The sequence below is a fragment of the Lycium ferocissimum genome, chromosome 7, assembly GCF_029784015.1.
Source record: "Lycium ferocissimum isolate CSIRO_LF1 chromosome 7, AGI_CSIRO_Lferr_CH_V1, whole genome shotgun sequence".
In the NCBI taxonomy this organism is placed as follows: domain Eukaryota; kingdom Viridiplantae; phylum Streptophyta; class Magnoliopsida; order Solanales; family Solanaceae; genus Lycium; species Lycium ferocissimum.
The window spans coordinates 4948321-4974680 of NC_081348.1; the positions used below are offsets into that span (position 1 = coordinate 4948321).

Below are 26360 nucleotides of genomic sequence, written 5' to 3' on the forward strand. Positions count from 1 at the left end.
AACCATTTAATGGGTTTCGTCGATTTGTGAACAAAAATTGTTTCTTTATCAGATGCCTGTCATTTTCGGGTACAAGATTTTAATTGTTTGTTGTCTTTTTCATCTGGGTTCTCTGATGGGGAAAGGATTCTAACGTTTTCGTATTTTGAACGGAGAGTTGACTTGAAATCCCGCTCAATTTTTAAAACCCCTGGCAAACCCTAGACTTTGGGCTATAAATAATCGTTTAGGGGAGTCGTTGAAAGGGGTTCCAGGGGGCCGCACAAATTTTCTCTCTAAAAAAATAGTAGCTTTTTGTTAGCTGCCTTGAATCCTCGAAAACATCAAGATTTCTTCTGCAAATCGGTTTTGTCGCGTTCGAGTGTATATAGAGACCGGCTTGCGATTATTTGCACTTGGAAAAGGTGATTGTTCTTCCTTTAAACTATTTTCCTTAATTTCTGGTTTGTTTGAGTGCTTGTTAGCTTAGTTTAGCTATGCGTTAATAGATATTAGCGTGTTCATATTTAGTTTAACCGTTCATACATGCTTAGTTAGATCAGTTTAGTTATTCGCCTGTATAAGCCTCTTCAGTAATGTCCTGTTTTTCTTTTATTGTTGTTAGTCAGTAGTAGCGTTAGTGTAACTGCCTGTTAGTTTAGTTAATCATTTATACGTCGTATGTATTTATTTAGCTTGTTTTTCTGCCTCGTCAGTTAAGCGTGATTTTGGTATGATGGCATTTCATAATCCAACCTAATCCCTGTTTATTAGGTTTATGTGCACTAATCAGTCTTAAAATTATGTTAATCTTGTTTTGTTCTTATCAGCTTGTGATCTTGTTTTAGTCCAGTATGGTTCCCGTCCCAACTGAGTATAAGTTAAATCAATTTCTCCCTCGTTAGCATGCCAACAGCTCTTGTTTAGCTTGAATATTGTCTAAAAACAAACTTGAAAATGACCAAGAACGGTGTGGTTTATGGTGTTAAGAAAAATCAGTTAGACCATTTGGCCTAGTATGTTTCCTGTAAAGCCCCTGTTTGATTCGTGAACTAAATAAGGATGATTATGCTATTAGTATGAGCTTGCATGATTTCATTTGACTAAAGATAGGTGTCAAATGTTTATAATGGGGTTAAAGAGGACTTTAAGTTCAATTCTAGCATTCTGCATACACATAGCATCTCCGAGTGAGTTTTATAGGGGCAATAAGGCTCATTACTGACTGATTGATGTTAAAATGTTAGTTGCATGTCAAAATGTTCACTTTGTTAAATTTGGACCTGTTTTACTCACCTCTGCATATAGTTGTTGTCCCTCAAAAGTATCACATGAATCGGCTCAATGCACATTCACCAGAAGTGTTTGTTTAAATCTAGAAATGTTTCTATTCGCTAGTCTCTTATGTGAAGTCATGCCTATTCAGTGACCATATAGGAGCAAATCATTTAATATGCACGTTTATGTGTTAAAAGGTTTAAAGATTTTGTTTTATACTTGTTTTTACACATTCAGTTAATGCTGCCTAATGTTTGTGTCTGGGTAACTGTCCTTTTATACAAGACTGTATCTCTGAATTAGTTTAAGGTCTTGTACATGATTGTTGAGTTTAAGTACGTGGACCCTCTGAGTTTTAAATAAGCACGAGTCTATGTATGCTACATGTAAAATAACCCTTTGAATTTTAGTATGACTTTGATATGATATAAATTTAGTGCGTTAATTAGTCCAGGAAATAGACTCCAATTCTGTGAGTATATTGTGTTGCCGCATCTGTTAAGGGTTTCTTTATATGCTTACATTATAAATATACCATGTTAGATTCTGTATATATCGCGTATATTGCTGGTATACTCAACTGAAGCACGTTAATAGGGAGGTTAGATTGGTCATTATGGATCAAGCTTAAACCCTCCCGGTGCAGTTAGTCATGCACGGGATTCATGAAATCCTTGGAACTTGTGCAACATCGGGAAGACGGGGGCGAAAGCTTTCCAATATTAATCTTCTATATATCCCTATGAATGTGTATACATGAGATATACTTGAATATACAATATATGTACATAATCTATTGAATTGTTTTAAGTTTTACATTTTATATATTTGGCTTTTCATTGATTAGATACTAATCCTTATCTTTCTTTTTGTGCATGACTATCGCATACGAGTCCGAGCGACTCGTTCTTCTCCCGCATTCGGAGTTGGGCTGAAAGCCCAACATAGTCTTGCTGAATCATTTTAGGTCCGACCTACATGACACATTTGTTGAATTTTCACTGGGCCTAAGCCCAACCTAACATTTTCGTGTCCAGCCCAGTCCGAGCAAAAAAAATGGAAACATTCTGGGCTAACAGCCCAATAGCAGCGGAATCAGCAATACTAAATGGGCTGAGCCCATCCGATATTATTTGCCTCTTTTATTTCATTTTTTTTTTATGCATTTGATTTGTATTGGTGCAACTAATACTTTACTTTGCTTATTTCCTTAGTTAGAATAAATTTTAGCAAAATTAGTGGGGCTTAGTCTTAATAATAGGTAGAAAACCAATAATTAATTTCATAAGTTTCCTTCTTGTTTTATGTTATATTTAGTGATATATTTAAGTTATAGAGCATCATAATTCATATCGACTATCTTAAAGATTTCGAACCATCGTTAATATGGAGATAATACTAAGTATATTTTATAAACGTTGTTTCTTTCAAAATCCATCCAACTAAATATATTTTATACAAACTTAGTTAAATAAAGTTAGGGAAATAGAAAGAAAATTCATCACCCTTTGCATTCTATTTATAAAAAGGGAAAAGGTTTAGATTAGACAAAGCAATCTAATCAATAGAATTTTAAAGCTTCATTTGCATTATTCTTAATCTCTTTATATCAAGTCTAGATTTTCTACATATAATATAATTTTATGTCTTGGCTAATTTATATTTTTCAAGCTTCTTATTGCATTATTTTTTTAATCTCTTTATATCATCCTCCAAGTCTTGATTAAAAATAGCACATTTTTTTATATACTTCTAAGTCTTATTTTAAATAGCTTTACTATATTTTCCTTTAAACTTTAGTAATATTATAAGTTATTTTCTTAAATTTAAGCATCTTATTTAACTTTAATTAATTAACCTAAGTTTGACCGGATAACCGTAGTTAACGGATTCTAAAGGATGCCTAATCCCTTCCCTTTAGGATAACTAGAACCCTTACCTAGAATTAAGATTAAGCAGACCATTAACGGAGGTTTAGTTAGGCTTTACCTTAGTTAATAAAATAGGTGCCCTAATTCACCGTAAAATTAATTAGGTGGCGACTCCTTAAAATAAGCAAAAATAGGAATCTCCAATATGTTGTACTCAAATTTAACCCGTTTAAATGGGGTATAACAGGTTCTATGGTGCCATGAAGATTTAGTGATTCAAGTTGAAGTTAAAATCGTGTGTGGGCTGTTTGGAAGCTAATGTGAATTAAATATAGTTTCTTGTATTTATGAAAATGATGTTGTCAACGTGTGAATTGTCGGTGTGGTCGATGGATTTTGAAGAAAAGAAATGTTTTTGTTGTTGTCTTATTGAATTTGGGGAGGTTTCGGGTGAAGTAGTATATTGATTGGGTTGCTTGAATATTGTGCGGATTGTTTGAAATGTTCTTGAATCTTGTTTGAATGGTCTCGGATTAGTACTTGAACGTGTGAGCGTTGATGTTGGCTTGAATGTATGTAGTTGAATTGAATATAAATGGAATGTTGTCGAATTATGTAGAAAAGAGTTACTAGCGTTATAATGCGTTTTGAATTGATTATTGATGTCGTTGATGTGGTTGTTGGTATTGTTGTTGAAGATTTGGCCGAGTTGAATTCTCGGGGATGTCGAATTTATAGGGGAAATGCTGCCCGAATTTCTGTAGATAAGTGGTAGCTTGGAATTAAATTCTTAAGTGCCTATAGCTAATGTTAGTATTTAATGACGTTATTGTAGATCTTGGGAAGCCCAAGACTTAAATTTGGATTAACTTACGAAGCGGACGAGGTATGTAAAGCCTAACCTTTCTTTCTTTTGGCATGTCTTAGTTGTAAGTAAGCTATAGTACAGCCTCGAGGTAACTCTACTCTTATGATCCGAGCATGTCTACAATTCTTATTCACTTCTTGATGTTAGCATTTTTAATATAGTCGAGCCATGATCCTTGTGTCTTTTGTATGATTGGATTTCAAATGTTGCATAAAGAGATTTTGTTCTTAAAAAGATCTACGTAACTACGAACGACCGTAACTTTCATAGGCGGGCTCGGATCGCTTCGAAACGTTCGTAGAGGATTATAACGAATAACGTCTTGAACTTTCATGGGCGGCCCGGATTGGTTTGATGCGTATCCGTGGTCCCGAGATTTTCCCTTTGTATAGTCATAACGACTTTTTGAAAGAACTTAACATGTTTATCGTTTTAACTTTCGAGCTTTGATTACTTACTTATCATTGAGTCCGTAATGATGATTTATGTGTATGTGGTTACTTACTACTGCTCGCCGTGCGTGTGGTCGCTACATCTTTCGCCAGTCCGGGCCGGGACATGTTTTCGTGCACAACTCTCATCAGGATTCTACCGAGTCCCTCACTAGAGGCCGGGACACGCTATATATATATATGATGATGTGATGATGGCGCCGGCCAGGATGGGCAGTATGATGATGTACACATGATGGAGACAGATCTCTCCACCGAGTCCCTCGTTAGGCGGGACACGCTATTCACCGAGTCCTGTTGTTAGAGGGCGGGACACGCATTCACCGAGTCCCCTGGTTAGAGGGCGGGGACACGCATTCACCGAGTCCCTCATTAGAGGGCCGGGACACGCTATTCACCGAGTCCCTCACTAGAGGGCCGGGACACGTTATATGTATTTATATGATGGTGATATGATCTTACTACCGAGTCCCTCACTAGAGGGCCGGGACACGTTATGTATATGCATATGTACTACATGATATTGACATGCATGACTTATGTTTCGAAAGGCAAGCCTTATGAGTTTAAGTTCTTGTCTTTAATTTTCTATACTCTTGTTTCGGTATGATTCGGTTTCTTGTATTTCATGCTTTATATACTTAGTACGTATTCCGTGACACCCCCTTTCTTCGGGGGCTGCGTTTCATGCCACGCGGTGTATACGGATGAGTAGAAGATGTTCCGGTCGGATTGGCGAGTCTCCATTTTCTTCCGGAGTCTTTGCCGAGTCGAGTATTTATGTTATGATATCTTGTCTTATGTTAGAGACTTTGCGAGACGAGTCATGCTGTGTAACAAGTCGGTCTTGTAAGCGGCTACGTAGCGATGTATCCGTATGCCTTATATTGCGAGATTTCATATGTTTTACAGATTTTACTTGATTTGAAAAGACGATAAACATGTTGTCCTTTGAGAAGCTTTCATTACGCACTCATTTCATGATTTAAGAGCATTCTAATATGAGTATCGAGAGTCGGCGGGTCCGCTCGGCCTAAGTGAGGGTCGGGTGCCCATCATGCCCTGTCGAAGTTAGGGTGTGACAAATGGACGATAACAGTATTTAGAAATACTTAACGGCAATCAAGGTGTGTTCTGCATTTAGGGAACGGAAGTCCGGGACGGAAAGTAGTCGTATCCGTAGGTGAAAAGTGATTGAGGATTGAAAAGGGCTAAAATAGTAATTATGGGTCGAGAGGAGTAAGAGACCCTTCCTAATTCGGAGGGGAGATGTGTTATGAGAACGTTTCGAAATCTGTTAAGACTTCAACTTACTCCAGATTATGTGATAAAGGTCATGCGGTGAGGCGGACGCTATCATACTAGCATTAGAGCATCGTATTTCATCAGAGTTCCAAAGTTAAGCGTGCTGGAGTGAGAGAAATTTTAGGATGGGTGACCCCCTGGGAAGTGTACTAAAAGTTCTATAAAGTCAGACACAGGGGAACCAAAGGGGAAGCTAGAGTAATCTAAGGAAAATTAGCGTATACAGAGTGGGCGGAAACCTTAAGAGGTCACATAAGACGAGGCAGACTGAATCAGTGAAGAGAGAGAAGGTGCATCACAGCTCGAGAATTAGGGTGAGTTTGAATATTGGTTGGAAATATTTTGTAAGCAAGACAGTAGTAATTATGTCTATATAGGTATGCACATGATATCCCGTACATGGCTATATCGCCAGGATATGTGTATTCCGGCAACCAATGTGGCGGTATATGGAAGGCATTAATCGGATTGGTAACGAAGTTCGTGTGAAAAGAAAAATAAATGGCACAAATGTCACAAGGCAAGCTGATGCTGTTTTCACTACAAGTTAAGCTTGGGAAGTACTAACACAATGATATTTGGAAAGGGAAGAAAGTGAGTAGATGAACGGTAAGGGGATCGGAATGTCGGAATAAAAGTGCCGCCTAATTGAGGTTGGAAAATGTGGACATAGGGTAAAGTATAATTGGGCAATAGTAGAGGTACACCCCTAAAGGGGGGAAGCGGGTGCGAGAGATGTAAGTGCAAGATCGAGACAAGTTAGTAAGATTCAAAAACCAGCAAAAAGGGTAGAAGCTAGGATAGTAATTAAGATAGTGCTGAGAATTAATTGTGGAGGTCTTGAATGGTATGACATTAGAAAGGGGAGGCTTAAAGGAGAATACGACAAGAGAACAATAACGAGTAACTTGCAGAGACATTGTGAAAGGTAACACTGCTATGCTGAATTAGAGGCTAAGATGTGGGCAATAGGGTTGTCCGCTAATGATACTGTGACCTATGAGTAGTAAGGGAGAAAAATAGAAAACCTCCTGTGGTAGGAAGTGGGAACATTAAAGGAGTGAGTAAAGGAAGGGAAAAGAGAATGACCGGTTAGGCTACAAGCGAATGTTAGGACAGAAGGAATATGTGGAGCAAAGTGAACCAGAAAAAGAAAGAGGTGACTCGATGGGATATACTCTATACAGGTTGTACAAGAGTAGTTATGTTACCTATGAACATCTATATGCTAGGGATGAGACCAAGCGAATGCTTAATGAGAAAAGTTTGGATTCAGTAATAACAATACGGTGATAATATTCTGGGTGCATTAAGGAAAGATGTAAAGATGGTTTAAGCTAAATTACCAAGATAGAATCGATCACGAGGACAAACGTGGACATGGCTATGGTTGAACCAAAGATTTATTCCGATACCGGTTGTAAAAAAGAGAGGCGAAGACAAAGTAAAACATAAGGATTAGCGAAGCCACGCTAAGGCATTTTTGGGCTAATTTGAGCACCTTCCCATATTCTGGAGAGGATTGCAACATAATGTGTGACCAGAGAGAGTTGAGAGCAAGATCTGAGCAAAGGGACAATAGAAGAGTTTGAATTAAAGATAAAGAAAGGACACGAGGTAATTTGCCTAGAATATTACAAGTTGAGTAAAGGGAGGTTATAAGATGATTTAAGTAAGATGGTCAGAGCTAGCTGGTTACTAAAAGCGAGTGAATTTATACGACAGATTCTTTCAGAATTATACCAGCTGATAATAGTTAAAGCAAGAGACGGCTATTAGTGGCTTAAGGACGACAGAAATCATGTGACAACAATCAGCGTCGACACTTAGGATTCCAGATTGGCGAGTGGGTATGCTGGAAAATATCACCTATGGAAGGTGTAATGAGATCCGACAAGAAGGGGAAGTTTAACCCGAGATGTATTGGACCTTATTGCATTGTTCGTAAAGTAAGAAGGTTGCGTACTAAAGACGTGGCTTTTGTTAAGGTACTGTGGCGGAATAATAACAGGAAGGAGATGGCTTGAGAAGCTGAAGAAGAGATGAAGAAGAAACATGATTGGTTATGTGGGCTGATGAATAAACTGCATGTAATAGCTACTACAAAAGAAACCTTCCCCGAAGTGCTCGTAAGACCCCGTGAGACTAGTTTAACATTCGAGGACGAATGTTCTAAAGGGGGGAAGGATGTTATATCCCGTATTTTGTGCACTGGAATATTTTAAGCTAGTTGCAATAAGTTAAGGACAAGACTATCCCGGAATACGAGGTAGAGACTTTAACCTCCGGTTTTATTTTAAGGCACAAGTTGCTTATAATTTTATTGGCATGGAATATTAAGAAAAATTTGGGGTAAAAAGTTAATTATGGAAAGTTGGTAATTTCATGAAAAGGGCCATAAGTGGCCGTGTGATGTGGGGTCCTCACCCCCTCCCCCCCGGGTTGGACAAATTTGACTAGTTCCAACTATGAGGGGTACCTGTGTTCACTTTGTATTTGTAGGGGGCTATGTATATATAGATATTAGATGACTAAGCAAGACTAATATTCATCATTTATCAACTTAGAAGCTTGGAGAAGTTTGGAGAAAGAAAGAGGAAGGGCCATTCGGCCATGGTGAGCAAGAATTGAAGACCATGAATAGTGATCAAAAAAATATTTTCTTCAAGCATTTCAACTCCTTAGAAGGTGTATAACAACGTGGAGTAGTCGTGGGAGTAGCAAGAACAACTATTAGTTCAAGGCACAACTCTAGCCAAGTTGAAGAACTAAGTGAAGAAGGTAAGGTTCAATCTTCCTTTTTATATGTTATGGAGGGTTTGTGTATGTTGTAGTATGTAGAAATGAATGAAATTCATGAAATCATGTATGTTGAAGTTGAGCCGTGTGTGTTGGTGCTTGGCCGTGTATATGTGGTATGGTGTAAGAGTGATGAACTAATTTTATTTAGTATTTTTGAATTGTTGTGTTGTGGGTTCTATGGTGCCATGAAGATTTAGTGATTCAAGTTGAAGTTAAAATCGTTGTGGGCTGTTTGGAAGCTAATGTGAATTAAATATAGTTTCTTGTATTTATGAAAATGATGTTGTCAACGTGTGAATTGTCGGTGTGGTCGATGGATTTTGAAGAAAGAAATGTTTTGTTGTTGTCTTATTGAATTTGGGGAGGTTTCGGGTGAAGTAGTATATTGATTGGGTTGCTTCGAATATTGTGCGGATTGTTTGAAATGTTCTTGAATCTTGTTTGAATAGTCTCGGATTAGTACTTGAACGTGTGAGCGTTGATGTTGGCTTGAATGTATGTAGTTGAATTGAATATAAATGGAATGTTGTCGAATTATGTAGAAAAGAGTTACTAGCGTTATAATGCGTTTTGAATTGATTATTGATGTCGTTGATGTGGTTGTTGGTATTGTTGTTGAAGATTTAGCCGAGTTGAATTCTCGGGGATGTCGAATTTATAGGGGAAATGCTGCCCGAATTTCTGTAGATAAGTGGTAGCTTGGAATTAAATTCTTAAGTGCCTATAGCTAATGTTAGTATTTAATGACGTTATTGTAGATCTTGGGAAGCCCCAAGACTTAAATTTGGATTAACTTACGAGCGGACGAGGTATGTAAAGCCTAACCTTTCTTTCTTTTGGCATGTCTTAGTTGTAAGTAAGCTATGATACGAGCCTCGAGGTAACTCTACTCTTATGATCCGAGCATGTCTACGATTCTTATTCACTTCTTGATGTTAGCATTTTTAATATAGTCGAGCCATGATCCTTGTGTCTTTTGTATGATTGGATTTCAAATGTTGCATAAAGAGATTTTGTTCTTAAAAGATTCTGTAACTACGAACGACCGTAACTTTCATAGGCGGGCTCGGATCGCTTCGAAACGTTCGTAGAGGATTCTATAACGAATAACGTCTTGAACTTTCATGGGCGGGCCCGGATTGGTTTGATGCATATCCGTGGTCCCCGAGATTTTCCCTTTGTATAGTCATAACGACTTTTTGAAAGAACTTAACATGTTTATCGTTTTAACTTTCGAGCTTTGATTACTTACTTATCTATTGAGTCTGTAATGATGATTTATGTGTATGTGGTTACTTACTACTCTGCTCGTGCGTGTGGTCGCTACATCTTTCACCGAGTCCGGGCCGGGACATGTTTTCGTGCACAACTCATCGTATTATTCACCGAGTCCCCCACCGTAGGGCGGGACACGCTATATATATATATATGATGTGATGATGGCGCCGGCCACGGATGGGCCGAGTATGATGTACACATGATGGAGACAGATCTCCTCCACCGAGTCCTCGTTAGAGGGCCGGACACGCCATTCACCGAGTCCCTCATTATTGTAGGGCCGGGGACCTGTGTCACCGAGTCCTCGGCTGTAGGGCGGGACACGTTATATGTATTTGTATGATGGTGATATGATCTTACTACCGAGTCCCTCACTAGAGGGCCGGGACACGTTATGTATATGCATATGTACTACATGATATTGACATGCATGATTTATGTTTCAAAGGCAAGCCTTATGAGTTTCTGGTTACTGTGCTAATTTTCTATACTCCTTATTTCAGTATGATTCAGTTTACTGTATTTCATGCTTTACATGCTCAGTACATATTCAAATCGACCCACTTTCTTCGGGGGCTGCGTTTCATGCCACGCAGGTGTATACAGATGAGTAGAAGATGTTCCAGCTGGATTGGCGAGCTCCATTTTCTTCCGGAGTGCTGCCGAGTCAGAGTATTTATGTTATGATATCTTGTCTTATGTTAGAGACTTTGCAGACAGAGTCATGTATGTAACAAGTCAGTCTTGTAAGCGGCTCTGTAAGCCGATGTATCATTATGCCTTATATTGCAGATTTCATATGTTTACAGATTTTACTTGATTTGAGAAAGACGATAAGCATGTTGTCCTTTGAGAAGCTTTCATTACGCACTCATTTCATGATTTAAGAGTCCAGTATGAATATGAGTATCACGAGAGTCAGCGGGTCCGCTCGGCCCTAAGTGAGGGTCGGGTGCCCATCATGCCCTGTCAAGTTAGGGTGTGACAATTATTATGACTTGTTCTTGGCCATAATCTCATTCCCTTTGATGATTTACCAACCACCTCTCTAGTTACGCCTTTCGTAAGTGGATCCAACACATTATCCTTTGACTTTACATAGTTAATTGTGATAATTCCACTAGAGAGTAATTGTCTAACGGAGTTATGTCTTCGTCGTATGTGATGAGATTTCCTGTTATACATAACGCTTCCAGCCCTTCCTATTGCAGCTTGACTATCACAATGTATGTGCCATTCTGCTTCCTCACCGGCTTTATCCAACGCTATAAACTTAGACTCCATTGTAGAGCGAGCGATGCTGCCCTGTTTGGATGATTTCCAAGATATTGTTCCTCCTCCGATGGTGAAAACATATCCACTCGTGGATTTAACTTCCAGATGATCCGGTGATCCAATTTGCATTACTATATCCTTCAACCGCGCAAGATATTTATTATAGTGCAAAGCATAGTCTTGAGTGTATTGTAAGTACCCCAAAACTCGTTTCATTGCCATCCAATGAGTTTGGTCAGGATTACGTGTGTAACGACTCAGTTTACTTATTGTACAAGCTATATCTGGTCGTGTACAATTCATCATATACATCAAACTTCCCAACACTCGAGCATAGTCCAACTGGGACTTGCTTTGACCTTGATTCTTTGTAAGAGCAAGGTTTACGTAAATCGGAGTTTTTGCAATTTTAAACTCCAAGTACTTGAATTTTTCATGTACCTTCTTTACATAATGAGTTTGAGACAAAGCTAGACCTTCAGGAGTCCTAAGAATTTTAATTCCTAGGATTAAATCAGCAACTCCTGAGTCTTTCATATCAAACTTGCTAGCAAGCATACGCTTAGTAGCATTTATGTCAGCAATGTCTTTGCTCATTATCAACATATCATCAACATACAGGCAAACAATAACTATGTGATTTGGAACGTTCTTAACGTAAACACATTTATCACATTCATTAATTTTAAATCCGTTTGCCAACATTGTTTGGTCAAATTACGCATGCCATTGTTTGGGTTCTTGCTTAAGTCCATAAAGTGACTTAACAAGTCGACACACCTTCTTCTCTTTTCCGGAAGTTATGAACCCTTCGGGTTGATCCATATAGATTTCTTCCTCTAAATCTCCATTCAAGAAGGCTGTTTTCACGTCCATTTGATGGATGTGTGACAGCAATCAATCAACTTTCGAATGGATGTTATCCTCGTTCCCGGTGAATATGTATCAAAATAATCAAGACCTTCTCATTGTCTGAATCCTTTGACAACGAGTCTTGCCTTATATTTATCAATAGTGCCATCATATTTCATTTTCTTATTGAAAATCCATTTGGAGCCTAAATATTTGTTTCCCGGAAGAAGATCAACCAACTCCCAAGTATGATTGTTTAATATGGATTCTATTTCACTATTGATTGCCTCTTTCCAATATTGCGCTTCGGAGGAAGACATTGCTTCCTTGAAAGTTTGAGGCTTATTCTCTACTAAGAATGTCAAAAAATTTGGACCAAAGGAAATCGATGTTCTTTGACGTTTGCTACGTCTTGGATTCTCTTCGTTAGGCATATTTTCCTTTGTTTCTTCCCGAGGTCATTTAGGTCATTCACCAGACGACTCACATTCTATTTTATACGGATAAATATTCTAAAAAAATTCTGCATTATCAGATTTCATTCCGTATTAACATAAATGTCGGGGTTTTCTGATTTATCCGGAAAACAATAGATCGGTAGTGGTGTATCCTATAAAAACACAATCAATGATTTTTGGTCCAATTTTTATCCTTTTGGGTTTAGGAACTTGCACCTTGGCTAAACACCCCCACACTTTGAAATATTTTAAGCTAGGCTTTCTACCTTTCCATTGTTCATATGGAACGGACTTTGTTTTGCTATGGGGCACTCGGTTGAGTATTCGGCTCGCTGTAAGGATAGCTTCCCCCCAACAAGTTTTGCGATAAACCATAACTTATCAATAAGGCATTCATCATTTCCTTCAATGTTCGATTCTTTCTTTCCGCAATTCCATTGGATTGTGGAGTGTATGGGGCAGTAGTTTGATGAATAATTCCATATTCTAAGTATATTTCTTCAAAGGGAGATTTATATTCTGCTATCCTTAATCATTTTGATCTTCGTCTGTGGACTTCATTTTTGTATTGTTTAAATGCATTAATAGCTTCATCTTTGCTATTAAGTAAATACACATAGCAATATCGAGTGCTATCGTTAATAAAAGTTATAAAGTACTTTTTCACCGCGTGATGGTGTTGACTTCATGTCACGTATGAATTAAGTCTAAAGAATTGGAATTCCTTTCAATAGACTTATAAGGATGCTTAGCATACTTGGATTCAACACATACTTGACATTTGGACTTATTGCATTCAAACATAGGAAGTATTTCCAAGTTAATCATTTTTCGCAAGATTTTATAATTAACATGTCCCAAACATGCATGCCATAAACTATTTGACTCAAGTAAATAAGATGAAGGAGAAATTTTATTCATATCAACTGAGATTACATTGAGTTTAAAAAGGCCCTTTGTGAGGTAGCCCTTTCCAACATACATATCGTTTTTACTAACAACAACCTTATTAGAAATAAAAATACATTTAAATCCATTCTTGACTAGTAGTGAAGTTGAGACTAAGTTCTTCCGCATTTCTGGTCCATGAAGGACATTCTTGAGCATCACAATCTTTCCAGATGTCATCTTCAAGGCAATGTTGCTTGTTCGCTCGATTTTGGCAGTAGCAGAACTTGCCATGAAGATCGTCTTGTTGGGGCCAGCTGCATCATAAGAAGAAAAGAATTCCTTGTTAGAACACACGTGGCGAGTAGCGCCCGAGTCTATCCACCACTCTCGTGGGTTACCTACCAAGTTGCATTCTGACAACATGGCACATAAATTATCCACTTCATTATTCATTTTAGCCATATTGGCTTGACCTTTCTTCTTCTCCTTATTATTTTTCGGAGCACGACAGTCTGAAGCCATGTGTCCAAATTTGCCGCAATTGTAACAACTTCCTTTGAATTTCTTCTGCTTGGAACATTATTCCCTCGAAGCCCGCTTCCTTTTCTTTGAACTTGTTTTTTTCAACGATGTTTGCCCCCATTATTGCTTGTTTGCCATTGGCATCCGTTGTCTTCCTCAATTCTAAGTTGACAATTAAATCTTCTAATGTCATTTCCTTACGTTTGTGCTTTAAGTAGTTTTAAAATCCTTCCACACGGGAGGCAATTTTTCAATAAAGGCCGCAACTCGGAAAGCTCCATTGACTACCATTCCTTCGCAAGCGAGATCATGTGTAATCACTAGTAGTTCCTGGACTGCGTAACGCATTTATTATCTACCATTTTAAAGTCCAAGAAGGCAACATAATTCTTCATTGACATCCTAGGTTTTATATTTCTTGTCCAACGCGTTCCATAATTCTTTAGATGACTTACAAGCGTTGTAGACATTATATAAACCATCATCTAGCCCATTGAGAATGTAGTTTTTATGAAAATCGAGTGGTTTACCTCAACCATGAATAAAATTCGTTTCCATGGGACAAAGACATTCGTAATGAACTTTTGCGATAAGTGAAGAACATCTTATTTAACGCTTAAACTATTGCACCCATTGCCTGGAAGGCGACAATCTTTGCACTACTTAGGCGTTATTGATATCAACCTTTTTTTTTCTCTTTGACAACAAAACAGAAACATAATCAATAAATAGAACGCACAAAGTAATAATGTCAATGAAGCTTTTATATTCTTCTAATCGAACACACAAAGTAATAATCTCGATGAAGTTTTTATATCTTCAAATCGAGTAGATTACGATAGTAGAAAATCTGAGGATTTTAGTCTCCAACCAGAACAGAATATTAGATGAAACAGAAATATAATTTTTAAATTCTTTAAGTTTGTACGTAATCAAATTAGAACTTGTAACCGAAACTAAAAGAACAAAAAACTAATTTCGAGCCCACGGTAAACTATGTTTCCTTAAAGAATTTAATCCTCTTAATTTCAAAAGTTTTCGATTAATTCTTCTCGGGATAGAACGAATTCTACGCAATACCGTAAAAATTGCGAAAGGTGAACTCATCTAACGGTAGTAATCACCGACTCACTTCTTGTTTTGTCTTTGAAAAAATATGCATTTAAGAGGAGATTAAAAGAAATTTTTATTTTCGGAGAGATAGAAATTTTCAGTTTTCTATAAGTGAGTGAAATGAGGCGAAGCCTCTGGAAAAAAATTATAGCCATTGAAGAGGCACAAAGGCACCTCTTCGGGGAAGAAGGTGACCATTTGGTTGATTGTGATTGTTGGAAAATAATTTATTTTCGCGAGAATTAATTTATTAAATAATAAATTCCGCGTCCATTAATTAATATTAGGATAAGAAAATTAAATGACGAAAATGGAAATAAATTTGGTCTAAAAAGATTATCAATCAATCATTTGACTAAATCCAAATTTGAAGAGGCACAAAGGCACCTCTTCGGGGAAGAAGGTGATCGTTTGGTTGGTTGTGACCGTTGAAATATAATTTATTTTCATGAGAATTAATTAATTAAATAATAAATTCCGCGTCCACTAATTAATATTAGGATAAGGAAATTAAATGACGAAAATGGAAATAAATTTGGTCCAAAAAAATTATCAATCAATCATTTGGTTTAGCAAGAGAACTTGCACCTTAGAGAATGTGCTTTGATATATAAGCACACTACTCTCCCTTTAAACTACCAATGTGGTATACAGTACTCTTCTAAAGGAACTTTGCTCATATTTTCAATTTTTCCCTCCATTTCTCTTTCCTCTTTTCTTCCCTTCATTTCCCATTCACACCAACTTAAATCCCAACAATAGCATTCGCAATGTAGGCCCTTAGATTAAAGAATTTTGTTTAGGAGGAGATTGTTCTCTCAATAGTTTTAGGCTTTCTTTTGTAGTAGTTTTCTCATATTAGGTCAATTGACCAAATCATATCAAAGTATTATGCGTATTTAGTACATTTTTTCTTTATTTCTAATTTGTCTTGTTCAAGGTTTACAATTTTAAGCTTCCACATGACGCCCTAATATTTCGATCCCAATAGTTACAGCTAAAAATAAGATTCCTGTTGGCGATGGGTAGAATCGCAACTAAAAGACATGGTTTTTAGAGGCAATTACATTTGTCGCCACAGTGACATGTGCAACTTGAATAGTGTAGATTTTGGTGATAAATATTTGGTGGTGACCTTATAGTTGCTTGTGTTACAATCTAATATGGGGTAAGCTGATCCTCAGTTTCCTTCTTTGCAAAACTGTGATGATAGTTCGCCTATCTATAAATGCTTGGATAGTTCAGTTCAAACTTGAAGATCAACTGAGTAATGACTCGACACCAAACTTTAATAGGGAGGGACATGTTTATATAAATAATTTCAACTTTTAGTGTTATTTGCATGACTTGAAGATTACCAAAAGGTTCAACAAAAATAATTTCATACTTTCGATTGTCAAAAATGCTACAAGTACGTACTACTTATCAAGCTAATGGAATATTAACATATATACCATTTACATATTGATAAAATGTGATACATTCCCCAAGCTGAAATTGATTAGTCATCTTGTCTGTAAGGTTCCATGGCACCCGGAATGATACCCTGTCGGGAGTAGGGATCACAAATTCTTACCATCAGAAGGAAACAACATGAAATAAACGGTGCTTCTAGCTCTAGGTGCAGATTTTTCTGCTATGAGAACACTACTTCCAGGCAATAAATTCAATTACATCTAAAGAAATATAATTATATATGTTGTACAGAGATGCCCAATGATATTAGTACATAAATACTATGTTAGAACCTCACAGAAAGAGGTAGCAACGGTGAAAAAAATCAAAGACCAGCAGTATTGCAAGGACCAGAGAAATGCTCACAGCAATCAGAACATGTCATCAGCTAAGTTGCGCGGACTCTTCACTTTCGTTGCCGCACCCGTGTCGGATTCTCCAAAAATGCACTACTTTTGGAGTATCCGACACGCACCCAACGATATTTTTAAAGAGTCCGTGCAACATAAGTCATCAGCAATTAAAATATATACTGAATTACAGGTTTACAAAATAGTACAACATGGTGAATGTACAACAAATGCATTGACTACAAAAGATCAATAAATTATAAAAGATTCTAAGCAAGCTAAAAATATTGTCTTAGAAGTAATTTGCATTCGGAAAATAGATTCTGTCATTCCTCTCCAGTCATGATTTGAGTCATTCGGACATTTTTAATTCCATTGCAATTTTTCCTTAAACTGGACATGTAGGCGAAAATATTCTCTGAAATCCGTCATCTGATTTAACTTCTACTTTCAACTAGTGTTTCTTTTTTTTTTTTTTTTTTGTGAGAAATTTGTCATTAAGCAGTTATGAGAGGCCTTTTCCTAATCAACAACAAGGTTGATTCCTTTGGAGGATTTTTTGAAGGCACATATACACTAATATGTAGACTACATTGACAAATATCATACTCAGACAACATAAATAGAAGCATATTGAGATGCACCCGGGGCGCAAAGTTAAAATAGGAGCAAAATAATTTGCATGAAGGATTCAAATTCTTATGTATTACATGGGCAAATAAAGGCACAAGAATATAGCAGACTGCTCCACAACATCATTTAACTTTTTCTATCTCCTACATGAGATATTTATCCAATGAATCTCCATCACACCTCTTTCTTGGAGTTGTCTTTAAATGGCCCATCTTGTTTTTTTATAGTTATTCCAATTTTTTGTGATTAACTTCAGTTTTTAGGTTCTCACTTATATTCTTCAGCTAATGAACCTTTTAGTCAGAACCATACCTTGACTAAACACTCAAGAGACTTAGATAATTGAATGACTTCTGTATCTTTCCCAATATACAAATAAGTAGTATTACTTTTCAAACCATCTATTAAGTATATATTAGTATTTTTCTCCCTTGCAATAAGAAAGAATCAATGAACTAATTAGAAGCAGAACATTGGATAAAGGATGATTGTTGCATGCATCTGTCAATATATTTGGTTACATCTACAGAGGAATTTCTTCTTTTTACATATGACTACCTGGTTTACCAAACCAACAGAAGAACTAAAAGCATGCTATGGGAAGATCTATGGCACAGGCATTACTCAGTTCTTAAGCAGAGTTCTTAAACAGATTTACTCATTGATCCCTCTTCTATATACTTAGACCTATAAAATAAAGGAAGCTCATAATAACCTTAAGAAAATGCCTATGCGAGTTTTCTTTTCTTCTACCCACAGAAAACAAAATAGATATCTGTCTCCATTGAACAGTAAACAAAGGGTAGTCAAAGAATGTGAAAATTTTGCAGGTTAAGTGTTCAAAAACCATGCTCATATATGACTAAAATTTTCCATCAAACTACAGCTAAAGAGATTCTACCGGAAGAAGTCAACAAAAAAAGCATCTTATCAAACAATCAAGGCGCATAACTTAATCCTTACAGAAATAAAGTAGTATGAGTTACATCTATCCTATTAAATTCTATTTTGCACACGTGAGAGAGTAACAGAAGATCAAAAAGCAAATGCCAAATTGCCAATACAGACAAGTCTTCTGGATCATATTAACAAATGAAAACAATCATTTATTGTGATATACTTTCGTACTATCCTATTTCGAGAATAGCCAAGAATTTGGATTACCGTTATTCCATGAGCACAATGGCCATCTAATAGGTATGTTAAAAGTCAACATTGAGCTACAACAAGAGACTTTTTGGACCTGCGGATATTTTTTTAAAATGACTAATTAGAGGCAAGTTAGAATGTTATGACTGACTATTAACATTCAAGAACCCGTAATTCTTAACGCGAGCCAGAATAAAATATTGAGAAAGTACTGTTGCAAGAAAACAGTTTATCCTTAATGCACACACTTTTGACAGTGATACACGCCTTAGAAATAGTGTTGCATGAAAACAATGCAATAGATAAATGAGGAGTATCGTCGTTCAGGTATCTTTCTGCACAAACCTATCTTGAGAACAGCTAACAAATGTACAAATCTTGCGACTGTTTTAACTAAATCTGAACAGCATTTTTATTGAGAATAAAGAGGTTTTTCTAGATGACAGAGTCACTGTTAACATATGGATATATGTTCTATTTATTTCTTTTTCTTTGTTGTTGAGCTTTTTCCACCACAATCTCCTTCATTAGTATCTACATTTCTTGCAAAAATATTGGTAAATGCCTCAGTAGTACTTGACAAGAGATATGTCAAGATGAATGCAAATAGGCCTATCTTACTTGTGCTTCAACTAAATTGTCTTCAAGATTGTCAAAAACTAATCCTAACAGAAGATCTGAGACTAACATCTGGAATGTCTCACAACCAAGAAACTCCTTTATTTTGTGTATGATTTTTCATAATCTGACTGAGAATCACAATCTCTTGCAATCTTGAATCGACAAAAATCACTTGGGATAACATGAATAGACATAGACCCTTCATTATGTAGCGTAGATTTTTGAAAGAGTTGTTGCAGAGTGGGCATGCCATACCTGAATTCTTGATCATGAGTGTTGATTGAAGCAACAACGTTTGGCTTTGTTTCTAGATTATATCAATTAATTTGATAATGATTCCCTGATAGCGCAAAAGCAGAAAACATGCTTATAATGTTCAGTTAAATCAAAGAAAAAAAAAGTTACATTATGCAACAAAGTCACAGGACAATGAATATCATGCTTTGATTCTAGAAGAAAGACACCATAAATGACAATAGAGTGGAGCTCTTTTAACTCATTATTAAAAAGGGGGGTGCTAATTTAAATTGTCGAAGCAAGTGAAAGATGTGGTGATTGAGCTTTTTCTTATATTAGTATCATTCACCTATCTCTTTAATTCATCTAAAACCACAAACTTTATCACTTTTTAGGGGACATGTTGGACTTTAGCTCATGATGAAAAGCTAAAAATGGTGGACAAGAGATATTCATATATGCATTTTCACAAACAATTGATGTGCACTGCTTCAATTAATTAGTTTTTGCAACAAAACTATATAAGCTAAGATACCCTCCAAAATCAACAATTTGATACAACCAGGAAACATTTTATGTGGAGGAATCAAACTAAATAATAAATTGGTACATATGAACACAATAAGACACACATGCAGCTATCAACTAATAACAATATAACAAGACAAGAAATAACCCCCAACCAATCCTCACCTGAATAATTCTGAAAATCCTGGAGAATCGGTGAGAGCACTTCTCTTTGTATATCCTCATAAACCAAGGTGCATAGACCACTTGAAATTTGTTACCTGTCACTGTAAATTAACACATACATGGTTGGAAAAACAGAGCAAAGACAAATAACATCCATCTCCATGGTGAGCAAAATTAAAAAGCAACGGATGAAATCCAAAAAAGAAGACCAAAAGTAAAAGATAAAAACAAAAAGAAACTAGAAGAAATTAAATGAAAAGGAAGAGAATATAGCAAAAATTAACCCACAAACTGAAAGCTTACCATACACAAATTAGGCGAAATGGGCAACCTTCGTAAGATATCTACAAAATGAATAACTATTGAAAGAAATGCACTGCAATGATAAAATATAGGAGTGAAGAAGATGAATGAGAGAGAATACCATTGAAATGGAACCGAAGTGTGTAGAAGAGGTGGAGTTTTAGTGGGACACGTGTTTGTTTTTCAGGGCACAAAGCTATGCCTACAATTAGCCATAAAGAAGTTCATATTTGCGAAAATGCCCTTCGTCATACTCATGAACCTTCACTTATTATATAGTTATACTAGACTAGATAGCCCGTGTGCACGGGCATATGCCTGACATCAGTATTACTAAAATCATGTAATGATATCAAGCTGGTAAAAGATTAACAATATAATTTCATATGGTGTACATTTATTTGAGGAACAAAGTCATACAATATGTATTTGTAACAAAACACATTCTTTAGCTTGCTTCCACTGATGAGAAAGACAAAAAGAAGATGCATCCTCGTAAAAGTTGATCATTCCAAAGACCTTGTTGTATATCATCTGGGGAAAAAGAGATAGAAATGTTAATCTTCGAGAAACATATCATGACCCAAAAAATTTCAGGATTAACAGGTCAGGCTTATAGGCTCTGAGATTTAAGTGCTGCTAATGCATCACATTGGCATCCTTTTGCATCAAGTAAAATTATATTCTGGATTTGTTTCAAAAACTTAGATGCTCAAAAATACACGTTAACAGGTTCATTCTTACTTCAGAGGTTTATGTTGATCTAATAGGGTTCTAAGGCTCTCATTTGTTCTTATTCACTACTTCAAATTAAATGCATAGTAGGTCTGATAATAATACAAGCATATATGGAAGGCTATAGACAGGATTGGGAGCTTTAGCGTAGTGGAATATAGTGAGGTCAGCAGTGGGACAATGACACTAACTTGAAAAATTCAAGAATACTAGGCAAGGTATTAGATACCCAAGACATTTTTAAAGAATGGGGCACCAAGCAATAAGCAAAGACAAACATGATGGCAAAAAAGGTTCGGAGAAGGATTAAATCCTGTATTACAAGCTAGAGATTTAGATCTTATATTTAGAGCTTCATCGGAGCTCACATAGATGACACGTGTCCTTTAATTACGTTAGTCAACTGAGGAAAAGCAGAATAGTTAAGATACAGTGGGCTGGAATTCTTTTATACCATCTACGGGAGTGGGCGTAAAATAGTTCCATCCAGGAGGAGATCCCTTGTTTACATATCAAAGTGGAGTGACACTAATTGTTGTACAGAGAAAAGCTCTCCCTACTAAACTACTAAATTTTGTTCATGAATAATAAATGTTATAACATAGACAGTAAAAAATACAGATGTTCAATCCATATGAAGTTTTGTATAACAGCATAATACACAAAGAAACAGTTCCACACCCGCTCCCGAAATAATGTAAACGAAAACAAATAAACAAATAAACTTAAGCCAGTTACAATTTACCTGTTAACCGTCAGACTGTAGCAAAAGGTGCAGTAGTTTGATATACTCAACATTGGACATATTGATAATGCATTGTCCAATCATTTTTAAGTCTCCTGAGATGTCAAATAAAAATCAATAGATGAGATTTGTAAATACACTGCATAGAGGGAAAGATAACACATTTTGGATTGATTAAGTTAAAGCATATAGAAAACTTAGAAGTACAAAGTGTAGAAACCCGAATAAAGTAACATATGATATAAACTACAATCTCTTCAACATCAACTCTCTTCCATGTTGATTATCACAAGTACAGAAATCATCTAGCAAGGTGACATATTGAACCATGCAAAGGCACAGTTGTACTGAAATGAACTCCCTAAAGGTTCTAAGAAAGTATATATTCATAAGCAGGAATCAATATATTCAAAAGACAAAAGTAGTTATGAGCATTGGAAGCTGTTAATAGCACATGAAATGCCTTGTCAAAAATTAATTACTTAATACTTTCTTGCCCCTTGTTCCTTGCACCATATGCAAAAGCAAATACAAAAAATTTACAACACTGGAAAAATTAGAAAGAGCTCCACCCTAGGGAAGGGAAGTAAATGTGTGCCTTACAATAATTAGAATAAGGGAACTAAAAAGAAAACTTTAGGGACTCATAAACAAAGGCATATCCGAAAAGTTAAGTTTATGAGTTCCTATAATGACCTCAAATTAACATATAATAAGAGAATTGGTTCACAGTCAAATATTTATAAATATTTTATAAGTTTCTTAATACAAATACAAAATATTAAGAAAACCAATTGGGTTCACGTGAACCCATACCTTATAGGGTCTAGCCCTGCACATAAAAAGACTGGTCATCACAAGCTTCCAGAAGAGTTAATGGGCACCATTTTTTCTAATTAGAGGGAATAAAGATAGAACTCTAAGTTATCCCTTCTCTGCTTTACATTTGAATTCTTTCTTTCCTAGATGAGTACTCAAGTGACTTCATCATGCCACGTGAGGTTGTGCGTCTTAAGAAAAGGGGTGGATTCATATTTAAATTCAAAGGTAGTGTAAACGTTTTTATTCCCTAATGTTTTTAATGCATAGCGAAAGCTATGCCAATAGAATTCATAAAGACTGAAGTTTTCATCTCTACTCTTCCATCCATCTGAAAGCTAAGTGCACCCAACTATATTTATTTTATTTCAATCATATGTTCAACAACATTTCATCCAAAATTTTGGTCTCATCTAAGGAAAAAATTAAGTAAAAATTGCCCAAGGAGATAGAAAGAGGAGCAGATCTATGTCTTTTTTTTTTCTTTTTTTTTTTTTACCGTTTTTAGCACATACTAGTTTTAAAAGTTTCACATTTATGTTTATACACTGCTTGAGACGCTTCATGGCGCTTCACAAGAACTCTTCCATATTCCCTTAATGCACCTGTGTGTGCAGGCATGTTATAGGTAAGACAACATGTTACAGGTAAGACAACTTCCTATGGCTCCTTCTTGAACATAAGATATATATTATAAATATAGAATATATCTTCTGATCTTGGGAAAACTGAACTCACATTCTATATATGTATGTATGTATCTCAATCAAATGACTCTTGCCATTAGTACCAAACGATCGTGTGTTGCCACTGGTTTGGAGTCACGGAACATTTCAAGTTTAGTTGCATCGGCATGATCTTTAATTTAGGCACTACATAAAATCCAGACGCGCTCAAACATCCATAAAAATTTACATACCTTTTCCTCAACATTTTGAACTCTCTTGGTATCTAGAAACAGAAGATCCAATTCATATTGATGTTTGATATCTATCATGTGGAACATCAAATTCTAAAAAATTCCAAATGAGAAACTACCTAGCTACCCCCTAGGAAAAATGCCTCAACAACCTCTGTACTTTTTCCAAAGCTTACCAGAAAACAATCTTCTTTCAAGTTTGCTCATAATCTCCTACCACAAAGCATCAAAGTTGTGTTTGAATGATCTCCTGAAATATCACAAGTCCAATAGAAACTCAATCATATTAAAAGAGCATATAAAACTTCTGGAAGAGCTTACCATTTGAAAGCTTTTGTCTCCATAATGCCATCCATCAGCTCTTGAACTAACATGGCTGATCTTGATCTCATTTTGTATTCTTTGATTGCATGATTTCTGGATTTCTACCTTTCCGAAATAGTAATTGCTCGCTGGCCAGTTCACATCAGCCAACTAAACAAATTGAACATAGAATTGGATATATAGCAAATCAATTGTTTAAAGGAAAGAAAGAACAAAATGTGTCATATAAAAATATGGAACTTTTTTCAGGAGAATTACATGTGCACTTCTCAACCATGCATCAACCTTCTATGATTATTTTTCCTACACTTTTCTCATCATTTATTAAGTTAAAAGTACCTATGATTCTTCTTTTCACATAATAAATATTTTGGAGCTTGTTTTAAGTTCAATGACAAGGAAATCGATAGAATTTTCCTCAAAGGTAGCTTGAAAAATAAGTCAGTATGGCAGGAAACCATTAAAGGAAAAGAATCCCTTTTCCTCATAACAAGTCTAGGAGATTTTCCTCCTCCTATCCCGAAGTCCTTCTCCACATTAACTCATAAGAAATACAACAATAACAACAACATACCCGTTTGATCCCATTTATGCCTTAATACACGCATCTATACAATATAACATGAAATATAAATCACATGTGATCCCATTTATGACTTAAGTACACACATCTATACAGTCTAACATGAAATATAAAGCACAACCATTTATCATTACGACTAATCATATAACATTATAACAAAAAAAAAAAAAGGTGCAGAAATTACCCTCTTAAAATCGAAGCAGCGTCCCCTTTTGCATCCTTGAGCAACTTCCACTTTCAAAAACCTGAAAAATAAAAAAAAATGTTCGTTAGAATCAATATTCCTTGAAAAATCAGCTCAGCTTAATCTTCAAGAAAAGTTCAACTCAAGTTCATCTAAGAAACATCAAATTTTTGACAAACTATATGGCTTACCGAAATCTCATAAAAAATAACAAAATAATAATTCAGGAAAAAGGGAAGAGAACCCTCATTCAAGAATAATGTGGTGATGTAAGTAAACTTGATTGACTTTGAGAAAAATCACAAAATTATGAGCATGCATGTGGAAAATCCAACAACAAACTACCCAAAAGTTCAAGATGTCTAAAAGTTTATTTGAAATACATACATTGCTGTTTTTTAATAGCGAGAAATCGAAAAGTTACCAAATTAATTCAAAAGTTTGTGCTTTTATGCTGGACTCCACCGAAAAGAAGTTATGTTTAACCTTTTGGAGTGTGTGGCTTGACTTTTTGTTTCCATTTCCTCTTTTCAAAATTTCAGTATTGCGCGTGTAAAAGCTAAATAGACTCAATTGATTGATACTCCAATTAATTTCAAGATTATAGTAGCTACATAAGACCCATCAATATCCATCACAAGAAGATCCCAAAAATTAAAAGACCAGAACAAAGAGCTACGCAATAACAGAAAACTTATCAGAAAGTAAAAAGAAGAGGAAGAACAACTCAAAAACTGAGCCAAAAAAAAAAAAAAAAAAAACCATGAAGAGAGAAACATAAGAAGTCGAAGGAAGAGAGAAGGCAAAGAACTGAGAATCATTGCTTGGGTGGGTCAAAACAAAACCCACGTGGCATCTACAGTCGGACATCTGGTAGGACGAATGACTCACTCTTCTTTATAGCTTAAATTACTCATATACCCTTCATCGTACAAGCAACCTTCCCTTATTAATAGTTTAAATAAAATGAACTTCACTTATTATATAGTTAAATATCAACATATTAGTGCTATTTCTTTGTGTATGATGAGTTTTGTTTACAGTAAAATTAAATATGCCAGTATATGAGCTCGGACGAGTTTTCCTTTACTCTTAAAAATATCGAAAAAGGTCCAAAAATGCTCTTGAACCATCCCAAATGATTTAAAAATACCTTTCATCCATCTATTGGCCTAAAAATACCCTCCCCATCAGATATTTTCCTTCGACTCGACTCATGACCCATGACCCACGACCCAATTCGCTTTTTTTTTTTTAAATATGCACATCTCAGACGCCAAATTCCTTTCTCTGCCTCTCTAAAGCGTTAGAACATCTACACATCGCATACACCCAAATTCTTTTCTCTGCACATCGCATGGAGTTGAAAGGATAAGTAGATCTAGGACTGTTGCTATATTCAGTTGTTTGGTCTAAGCAGGCTTAACTAAAACAGTGTATTATATAATACTGAAGATTGGAGAGAAACAAGGCGGCTAATGGCCATTGATTTCTTTATTTCTCATCAGAGGCGGAACGACGACTTTTGACTAAGGGATTCAAAAGGTAAAGAGAATGTCTCTAGCAAGACTCGAACATGCAATAGGCTAAACATTATGCCTTTCAACCGATGAGCTGAAGTTCTTATTGTGTTAAGGGAATTCAAAACTTAATATTTATACATAAC

General features: G+C 36.0%; 1 long non-coding RNA gene across 2 annotated transcripts; it reads right to left on the reverse strand.

Moving 5' to 3' along the window:
• Positions 1–19404: 19404 nt before the first annotated feature.
• On the reverse strand, positions 19405–25554 carry LOC132063147 (uncharacterized). Of its 2 annotated transcripts, XR_009416343.1 has the most exons (6): positions 25181–25554; positions 24695–24755; positions 21866–21960; positions 20386–20919; positions 20083–20183; positions 19405–19492 (listed from the first exon to the last, which is right to left on the reverse strand). It is a non-coding gene; the product is annotated as an uncharacterized LOC132063147 (long non-coding RNA). The 2 variants fall into 2 exon arrangements; XR_009416344.1 differs by lacking the exons at positions 24695–24755; positions 25181–25554 and adding an exon at positions 23925–24443 and having other exon boundaries at positions 20083–20919.
• Positions 25555–26360: the final 806 nt, after the last annotated feature.